The sequence below is a fragment of the Argopecten irradians genome, chromosome 16 (genome assembly GCF_041381155.1).
Source record: "Argopecten irradians isolate NY chromosome 16, Ai_NY, whole genome shotgun sequence".
NCBI lineage: Eukaryota > Metazoa > Mollusca > Bivalvia > Pectinida > Pectinidae > Argopecten > Argopecten irradians.
Genome location: NC_091149.1, coordinates 5,749,961 through 5,760,659, shown reverse-complemented (window position 1 = coordinate 5,760,659; position 10,699 = coordinate 5,749,961).

The following is a 10,699-nucleotide window of genomic DNA, read 5'->3' as shown; positions in this document are numbered from 1 at the left end:
TATAAAAAAAAACATTGATACGATATATATACCCATACATATTTTGTGGATTGTTATACTAGATTAACTTCAAATACTGACTATGATATCTTATCTTTATTTTAAATATATACATTTTGATTGATATTTAGAAAATTACTGATTACAAGTAATGGAAATAAACAATTTAAGTGTCAATGACAAAATATATTAGATAATCTATAATGATATTTAATATCCAGATCATTTTTATATATATTTTTTTTTAAATATGATTCTTCAAATTTTTACTGTAATGAATTTGTTCTTCAAATACAAACTAGAATTGTCCTCCAGGAGGAGGTCAACTAATTGATCCAGTCCAGTTTAGCAAAAATAGTCTATTGACATGTAAACAAAACATATGAAATGAAAACAAAGGAATCTATGTTTTGAAATTTTAGGGGGATCCTGACACAAACACAAAGTTCTACTTTTTTTTTTACAATTCTTAAAAAAAGTGTTCAATTTGGATAGATCATGTTAACTTATGTAGTGAAAGTTGCAGAGATACAATCATTTAGAATAACGACACCTTTCATATACATACCTATATACATGTACATCATGTATAGTACAGATAGATTCAGCATCAATAAAAATTCTGCTCTTAATCTCAAATCAAAGATTGACACATGCAATGTACTATTTGCACTAAAAACATTAAAAATGCAGCTTGTCTGATAATACAAATAAGTCAACTGAATCTTATACATCATCTTCTTTATTACTGCATATGCATTTACATGTAATCCAAATTATGGTTTTCTGATGGGAAGTGACAGGGCAACTTGAGCAGAGATACAAAATGTATAAACATATTTTGCCTGTAAAGTTCTTCATGCTTCAATTGACACAAATGTAAAATATTATGCTCTGTGATAGAGATACTATTGATATTTGTCCAGAAAAAGATTAGGCTAAAAAAATGTACATGTATGTTACACAAATTGGAAAGGGGTCAGATGTATTTAACATAACCCTGTAATGAGACTCAGCATTTTCATCATATCTTTCTGCTTTCTTTATTGAAATAATCATATATGATTTTTGAATTGTTTCATGTTGAAATAATACATTTTTTTATCATAGCAAATCATTTGTAAAAAGAGCATATGTCAGAAAACAATGTTCAGATACATGTTTATGGATTTATTCATAGCTATATCAAAAGTGCACATGTAGTAAAAGTGAAGTCAATTCTTTGGAATTGTTATCACACAAGTATGACTAAACAAAGACTACATACGTGTATGACAATACATAACATATATACAGGTAGACACTGCAGTGTGTCTACAATCTGAATAAGACATAGTACATGCAATGCACATGCTTATGTAGATACTGCAATATGGTCAAGACATAACATTCATATATGGCAAAGATATGAATCAATATATGTAAACACTGAAGCGTATCATTCATGTGTAGACACAGCAGTTTATCTACAATATGGTCAATGCATAAAACACATATACATGTATAGACACACAGTGTATCTACAATATGGTCAGTACATGCACATATATGTGTAGACACTGCAGAGTACCTACAATATTGGTCAGTACATAACACACATATATCTGTTGACACTTTATTGTATCTACAATATGGTCAGTACATAACACACATATATCTGTTGACACTGCAGTGTATCTACAATATGGTCAAGACAAACACACATATATGTGTAGACACTGCAGAGTATCTACAATATGGTCAGTACATAACATACATATATCTGTAGACACTGCAGTGTATCTACAATATGGTCAGTACATAACACACATATATCTGTTGACACTGCAGTGTATCTACTATATGGTCAAGACATAAGACACATATATGTGAAGACACTACAGTGTATCTACAATATGGTCAGTACATAACATACATATATCTGTAGACACTGCAGTGTATCTACATATGGTCAGTACATAACATACATATATCTGTAGACACTGCAGTGTATCTACAATATGGTCAGTACATAACATACATATATCTGTAGACACTACAGTGTATCTACAATATGGTCAGTACATAACACACATATATCTGTTGACACTACAGTGTATCTACAATATGGTCAGTACATAACACACATATACCTGTAGACACTGCAGTGTATCTACAATATGGTCAGTACATAACATACATATATCTGTAGACACTGCAGTGTATCTACAATATGGTCAAGACATAACATACATATATCTGTAGACACTGCAGTGTTTCTACAATATGGTCATTACATAACATACATATATCTGTAGACACTGCAGTGTATCTACAATATGGTCAGTACATAACATACATATTATCTGTAGACACTGCAGTGTATCTTCAATATGGTCAAGACATAGGGCATATACATGTGTAGTCATTGCAGTGCATCTACAATAGAATATGGTAAATACATAAAACATACATGTATAGACACGACAGTGTACATGTATCTACTTTATGGTCAATACATAATTTAACACATATACATATGCATATGCATGTTTGTAGACATTGCACTTGTATAACCAATATGGTCAAGAGATAACACACATATATATATAGAACACCACAGTGTATCTACAATATGGTCAAGACATATCACATATACATGTATGTACACACTGTATGCAGTGTATCTGCAGTATGGCCAAGACATATCAAATATACATGTATGTACACAGTGTATGCAGTGTATCTACAATATGGTCAAGAGTCAATAACACACAAGTATGTGCATTACATGTAGTCCGCTAAACCTGCCTATAATTATTAGGCTTCTTTTTTTATTTTGCCAAATATATAGACAAAAAATTTATAGACAGTTTTTCAGTGCGACTACATTTCACATCAGGTATCTAACAATCTTGACAAGGTATACATCACAATATCACGCATTTATGTTACATGCCATTTTTTTTTTTGCAAATTGTATGCGCGATAGAGTGTCATATCTGGGAAAAAGTAGTAATACAACGACTTCTACCAACACATAGTAGAGGGCTTCTATATATATATCAAATTTATAAGGTGTAAGTCTTGGTTTTTGTACACAAAAGCAATATAGAACTGGACATAGAAACACACAGATAATAGAAATGATTAATAGAGATGGTTTGTATTTCTTATCAAATCAAAAGATCCATAATATAGTATATATTCGAACAAAATTTTTGTCTTTAAAAAAATAACATGCAAATTAATTATGATTTACATGTACATGTAGAATACACAAATTTTGTCAAGAAAAAACCGCTGTCTTCAGTTCTAGTCTTTCCGTACTCTGTATTTCATTTATTATCTTGATTGGATATTGGATACCCCATTTTGTGTGGATAACTAAAGAAACTAGCATCATGACAATGTTGGTAAGTAACAAAAAATCGGCATCTGCATTAATAACTATGAGAGTACCGCATTGTCATTTTTTATTGTGTGAGTACAAATATTTTATTTAAGATATATTATCTAAACATCTTGATAAATATTTGTAAGGCCAGCTTGCTACAATGACATACAGGTTAAGATGTTGGTTTTTTGGCGTTCCATTTTGCTAAAAATTGAAATGATCGGAGTATCATGAATATAAATGTTAAATAAATAATAAACATGTAACATTGTCAAACAAACGCGATTTTTGTTATGCAACACAATATACATTTTTTTCGATATTTTAGTCAACTGGAAGCCCGTGAAAATGTTCTATCATGAGTGTAAAATCGCATTTTTCGCCGTAGTTTTTTCATATTTTGGTTGCCATGGTAACAGTTTATTTTTACGCAAAAGATTCATGTAAATGAATTGATACCAAATCTACCATCCATCGACCACGTTTCTCTTTTGAAATTAATACGAAAGGTAAAAGATCGCCACACGCCTGTTAAATATAGAACAAATTGTTACTCTTAGATGAAGCAAGACATGCTGAAACACTAATTTACAAGCATTTTCAAAAATCATCGGTTTTTAAATTTTTGTTGGTAACCATGGTAATATTCAAAATTAAATTTTTTTTTTTTAATGAAATTATGGCATTCGATAAAATTTTTTAACCTTTCTGCAATAATATACTTGATTGTTAGGTTGATAAATTGACATATTAAAACTTTTCATTGTCTTTTAGAGTTAAAAATGTAAGAAACTTTAACTTTTTTGTGTAAAAGTCCAAAATTTTCGGTTGCTATGGTAAACGTAATAAATGTGAAAACACCATTTTTTGCTTACAAAATTTGAAAAGGTTGTGATCTGAAGTTTCTAAATATATATGGGTTGAGTAACCAAAAAAAAGGGTGAAAACATCACTTTGAAAGAAAATGTGCAGATTTTTTCGAGAACTCTGCTAAAAATTCTTGGAGTTAAGCGGGTTAAAAGGCGCTTCGACAGCTGCATGGAACAAGGTGGTTACACCATTTATTATCAGTATATCAATTCTGTCATCCATCATTTCCGATTTCGGAAATAATGTTTTGTCAGTGGTTTAAGAAAATCTGGGATCATATGTCAATAAGACACATTCACATGTCTATATTACGACTCGCCCTCTCAACAAATATCAATCTACTCACAACCACCATTGGTGAATCAAAGGTAGTCTACCCGTAACATTAAAAAAAAAACCATTTAAAAAGTACAACAAGACACTTAAATTTACATCTGCTGAAATAGATCGTGGAGAGGAAGTTGGTCTTTCTCGGCTCCGAACCTGGTCATATAAAACTATTGTACCCTGATGTACAGATCCTAGCTGAGAGAGGATAGATCCAACTTACGTGCAATACATTATTATTCACCTCTCACAGTACAACACTTTTTATTACATGTGCGACAAAATGTTTCGACGTCTCGGACATGCTAACTTGTTTGGCCGACTCGACGTTATACACTGTCTGTACCTAAAAACATAACGGCTGCTTCCACAGGATTTTCAGAAGTATCTGGTGTGTATCTTTTATTCATCACGTTTTTCTCCACTTTTCCTCCATTTCTTATATACTGTAAACCACATTTATTTTGCGGACTTACAAAATTTTGCGATTTCTATTTGCATCAGGTATTTACACAAAGAGATTAATTTTCGCATATTTTAAAATTTCAACTTCTGAAATACATTCTAAAAAGATAATGGAGAGATATCAATTTGCGTGAGGTAATCCTTTTGCGATTCTAACTCTTAACTATCTGAATATAAAAATGAAAATTAAGCTTACGCCATACAAGCGTTATAAACAACGGAGATAGGCACAAAAGATTGCACAATAAATTGAATTTCCTAGAAATGTCTTAAATCAATAAATTTGTTATATTCACGATTTATATATATAAAGGTTAAGTGAGGTCTACTTTATGATAAAGTGGGCCCAATCCCGTTCGGCAATTACCGTTTTCAAGCAAATTCTCATTGTTAGAGAAGGCAGCTAAGTCTTCGTGAAGTGTGCGACATTTTTGAAGATATTCCTTTTTCTGAATTTATCTTTCCTGGTTCTATCCTTTTCGCTTCTTTTGATGATTCTTCCCATCCTCTGTGTCCATGACTTAAAACGCGAACGAAGGATCAAAGAAGAGAATGCGACAACAAGTTCATGACATTGCATTAATTAAATGAGATTTTATTATATCTATCTACGATTTTATACATTGTAGTGTGACCCGCGAGTCATTTGTGATGAAAAGTAAGGTGCATAGACATCGAGGATAAAAAGATACCACATAGTAAAAAAAAAAATCAATGACTTCATGACCAATGGCTTCATAAATGTTTTATCTTTTTGGACAGTGACGGTCTTGAGACAAAGTTTTAATTGAGGACGATGCGAAGTCGAGTGGAGTCGTCCTCTTGCTTCAAATGAGAACCGCCATGAGGGCCACAGTCTCTCGTATGAAACCCAATATGACTACAAGACAAAGATGTGTATTCTCGATAATATAAATAGAGGTAATTTTTCATTATATAATTTTGAATCTTATCAATTATACTCTTAACATAATTATCAAATAAATTGTGCTTTGATCATGATGCAGAATGTATCAATTGTTATTTAACTAATTGTATTATTTTCCTATATGACATGGAATTATATTCTTGTATCATTATATTCAATCGATTTCAACCAATATTTAGTGATTTGGTTGACAAATTTATATGGTATCAGCATCTAGTCATTGTCTGTTTATTTTGGTGTAATCGATGTTATTATTTTTTTTTCATTTATGCGTTGTATTAATTGATTTCATCTTTATTTGATTTGATTTCATACCATCTTATTTGTGATTTGATTTTTTACCATTCGTAATAGGATACTACATTTACTCTTATTCCCAAAACATCGCATTTTCTTTCTCTTAACTTCCATAGATAATTTTTATTGTTATACTTTTCCACTTATATGTTTATATTTTTACCATTGTTATGGTTAATACTTTTCCATTAAATGGTTATATGATTTCTCCTTCCATTAAATGGTTAGTATCTTCAAATAAAGTATGATAGTCAAACCAAATAAGAAAAGAAATCCAATAATATAACGATAAAATGAAGAATAATACATATAACTTAACCACGGCAAAATAGACAAACAATGGTATGGTTGACAATGGTCGTTTGGCAACACGAATGTAGCTGTGTGGTCCAAAAAAATCAAATAGAGATAACACGCGTTTGATTAATAAGTGATAACGAAGAGAATTAATACCATGAGCAAAAAGACGAATAAAAATAGGCACTAGCAGAAGCAAATTTATATGTGAGTAAAATAGGTATACTAAACGAACGATAATGAGTATGAAATCAATATTCATATAACTGATAAAAGACGCGAATACAATATAAATCTGCAGAACAGGACACAATTCCATATAGTAATCTTTGTGGAACCATAGAGTGAACAACAGCTAATGGCGTTACCATATTGCTTCTGTGAGCGAAGCCTCTGTATATCCGTTCAGGCTAGGGGAGACCGATTGAACTTTTCAACTATAATATGTATGTGAGAAGTGAATTTTTTTTGTTTCGACGCATGAACAGTACCCATCGATCCAGTGAGACAAACTAAGTCAGTCTGTTTTAAGTCATGGAAGTATGTTACGGCTCATGGGGTTATGTACGAGATTGTCACTGTTGGTATGTCCTTTACCATGGCAGTTATAGACGACCAATTAATACACAAGCAAGAGGACACTACAGTATAACACCAATACCACCAATAGCATATGGTTTTTCTACTTAAATTACAAGTATGTGCACAACCGCTCCAAAGCCCATCATTATAAAATATATAAACCACTTTCTTCGCACGACATCCGCCAGGGAAATCAATACCATGATAGACCGGCGTAGCGCCGCAGAGAAGATTTTCATTTTCTATTCAACGTTGCCCGATCTGATCATGGTACCGTTTACGCGATTTGTTGTGGCAGAGTATGAGTCACGACGCCATTCAGTGTCACAGTCCCGCGCGCATGTGACGTCCATACTCCTCGAATGCCGATGGATACGTCACACGCTTCAACCATCAGATATTATAAAGAAATATGGTACGCAATCAGTTATTTTTTACCCAGTGCATTGTTTGGTTGTTTAATAATTAGTTAAAACAATTAAATTACCCGATTTATCAGCTTTTTCTCTTAGAGATAGAAAAAGAACTCTGAGTATTTTACGCTGAAAGACTAAATTCTAAGCGCAGATGAAATGACAAACCGGCCATTTTGAATCATGAGGGCCAACGACGGGATATTTATTACTCTGAATGCTTTACTATATGGTTTATATATTATATCTATACTAGGCGCGACATAAAAATCATATAACCGTTTCCGTGATCGGGAATGTGATGCAAAAACAGAGTCGTATTATCACTCAGGTACTCCAGGTGGCTAAGATAATCTCGTCAACATCACCAACCGGAGGCAAACTTTACACAAAATGCTGTCTAGCCCACGACTTATATAACCCATCGAATCTCGACAGAGCACTACAGGTAAGCGGTGGCAATTTTAATTCTAATATAAGTGCAAGTAGAAAATGAGCTACAGTGTTACAGGGCAGACCATGAAGCAACAAATTTTGATCTAACTAACGCATTTCATGTTTATAATTTAGGCAGTGTTTATTATTAAGACTAATAGACGAACAGGGATTTTGGCAAGTTATGCTTCCGCCGAGACTCATCCACTAGACATGGTAAGCTTCAAAATCAACAATTAACTATGCATAGATGCGTGCTTGTTATGAAGTAGCGCAGGGTATAAGCGTAGGTCCTCAGAGGTGTGAGTCAGTTTGTACCCTAGGATCCATGGGTGAATTGACTTTTCACAGCTTCAAATTCTACATGAAACCAATGTTACATGTGTTGAGCGGGCAAATAGATTTAGCGCCGCTCCGGAAGTGAAAAAATAAGCATCTCAACATGCATTTGTGTTGCATAAAAAGATGCTGTGCACACTCTACCAGACCAGACAAGCATATAATGATATTCAAATAATGCATCTCGAACAACTTGTTGTTTACAAGTATCCGTGTATATGCATATGTCTATTAAGGGACACCACGAATGTAAAAAACAAGTGAATTTATTTTTGCCAGTTTGGTGGCCAGCGCAATCATGGTATATCACTCAATAAAGATATAGGTATTGGCGAAGGGGACGGATTTTTCTTTAGAGCGTGATGCAGATTAAATCGAGATTTTACGTGATACATTTTAATCTGGCAAGTAAAAATATAAGTTTCAAAAGGACATTTAATCAACGATGGTTAATCGAGTAGAATTAAGGTAACTTTCTGTAACATGAAGGAAAAAATTAGAATCGTCTTCTGCCTCTTCACGCTGATTTTTTGATAGTGAAAAAATACGCAATTGATGCGAGCGGCTGGAGTGCATCTTTAAGGTATCAATAATAATTCTTAAAAATACAGACCACAGGCAATGGTTAAGTATGGATATTTCACGTACACTTATTCACCATCAACACATCAACTCTCATAAAACAAAACAATGTTGATAAAAAGAGGATGCCTCTCATGATCTGATTCATGATCTCATGCAAGCAGGCCAAGCATCATTTTTGACATTAGGGCTGGGGTACAACTATCGAGTGCTACAACTATACACATCGACTTTTTAAAGTTCCTCTGCTCATACTAGTCATGGGGGGGAGATGGTGGCAACCGCCATGATTCAAACTTATCGGGTAATATGCGTGGCAAACCTACGTACGTTGCATCACGTGATCATACACTTTCGGGCGGATCTACCGCGTATAGTTTGGATCACTCTCTCGCTTTTCGTACCCGAGCCTGTAATCACGTGGTAAAATATACGGCCATATGAACCCGGTACTACGAATCAGCATATACACATATCGGACGCAAGTTCAGGAACACATACTCCCACTAGCTATTTTAAAAACGAGACTACACACGCTACATAAAAGATTTTTCATGTTATTATATTTTGTTCTAAATAACCTTCCGGGACTGTAAATACAAGACATTAACAATCGTTACGGCACATCTAATTCAGAAAGTATAAATAATGTCAAAGAGGCGTGAGTAAATATCGTCTAACAAGTTTTAAGTACTCTTTTTCGTAATGCCAAATAACATACCACAAAGTCAATACATGACATACAACTTTAATCTAAATGATCCAATATCAAAACTTATTTACATCCTCCTGTCCGAGTGCGCTAGACTCTATGCAACAAGTCCACAACAGCATGCGAAATTGGCATATCGAGTTGATTAAATCTAAAGGATGGAAAGTTGCCAAGAGGGTAGTAGTAAGTCGTATTTCAGAGGATCCATCTCTCATTTCTATGATTTATACATTAAACGATTATGTACATGTCACAGTAACGTTACAACATTCGATCATCGATTCTACACTACAGTCTTTTTATCAAAAGTTTTGGCGTAGGCTTCTCCTGTTGTCCTACTGATATAAAGTGGAGCACATTCTCTTCTATACATCGACATGGAGTGTAATCAATCCATAAACATTGGCTTCACCGTGATGTAAAAAAGCTTTTTTTACTCTGGAACCTACTAAGATTCCACCTGTGTACAGCGCTGTGTAAAGTGTTAAAGTTCTGCGATTTGCAAGCTAGTAAACACAATTTTGTATCACTAGTCAGAATCCGCGGCGATAAAAGCATCTGATCTTGGCTAACCAGCAGGTCTTGTCTTCGTATACAGAAACAGTATATCTTACTCGTATAATACATAATATTGCTCGTAACTCTGAATTCGAGCTGAAAAACGTACTTCTTCTTTCTTTTTATTTTGTGTTGAATAATATTTTCTGGGCAACATTGTTTGGCGATGGTTTTTAGTTCAATCCGAAGATCACATGGACAGGGAGTTGCATCGTGAATACTGCGACTTTATACGCGATCTGTTCTCTCTTCAAAGTACGATATCTAACTAACAACTATACAGATTTTACATTACCAACCCTATGTAACCACAAGCACTGTAATTTGGGAACAAACTGCATGTATGGCATTCGTGTTGTGGTCGCGCTAATTCAAGTAAAGTGAACTGTTACCCTTGTTATAGTGCTAAATCATTGGAAACATGAAGCCGAACTGTTACAATACAACCTCATTGTCTAAGCCGAAAAACGAAACGACTCACTCCACCCGGTCATATTATTACAACGAGAAAATGATTA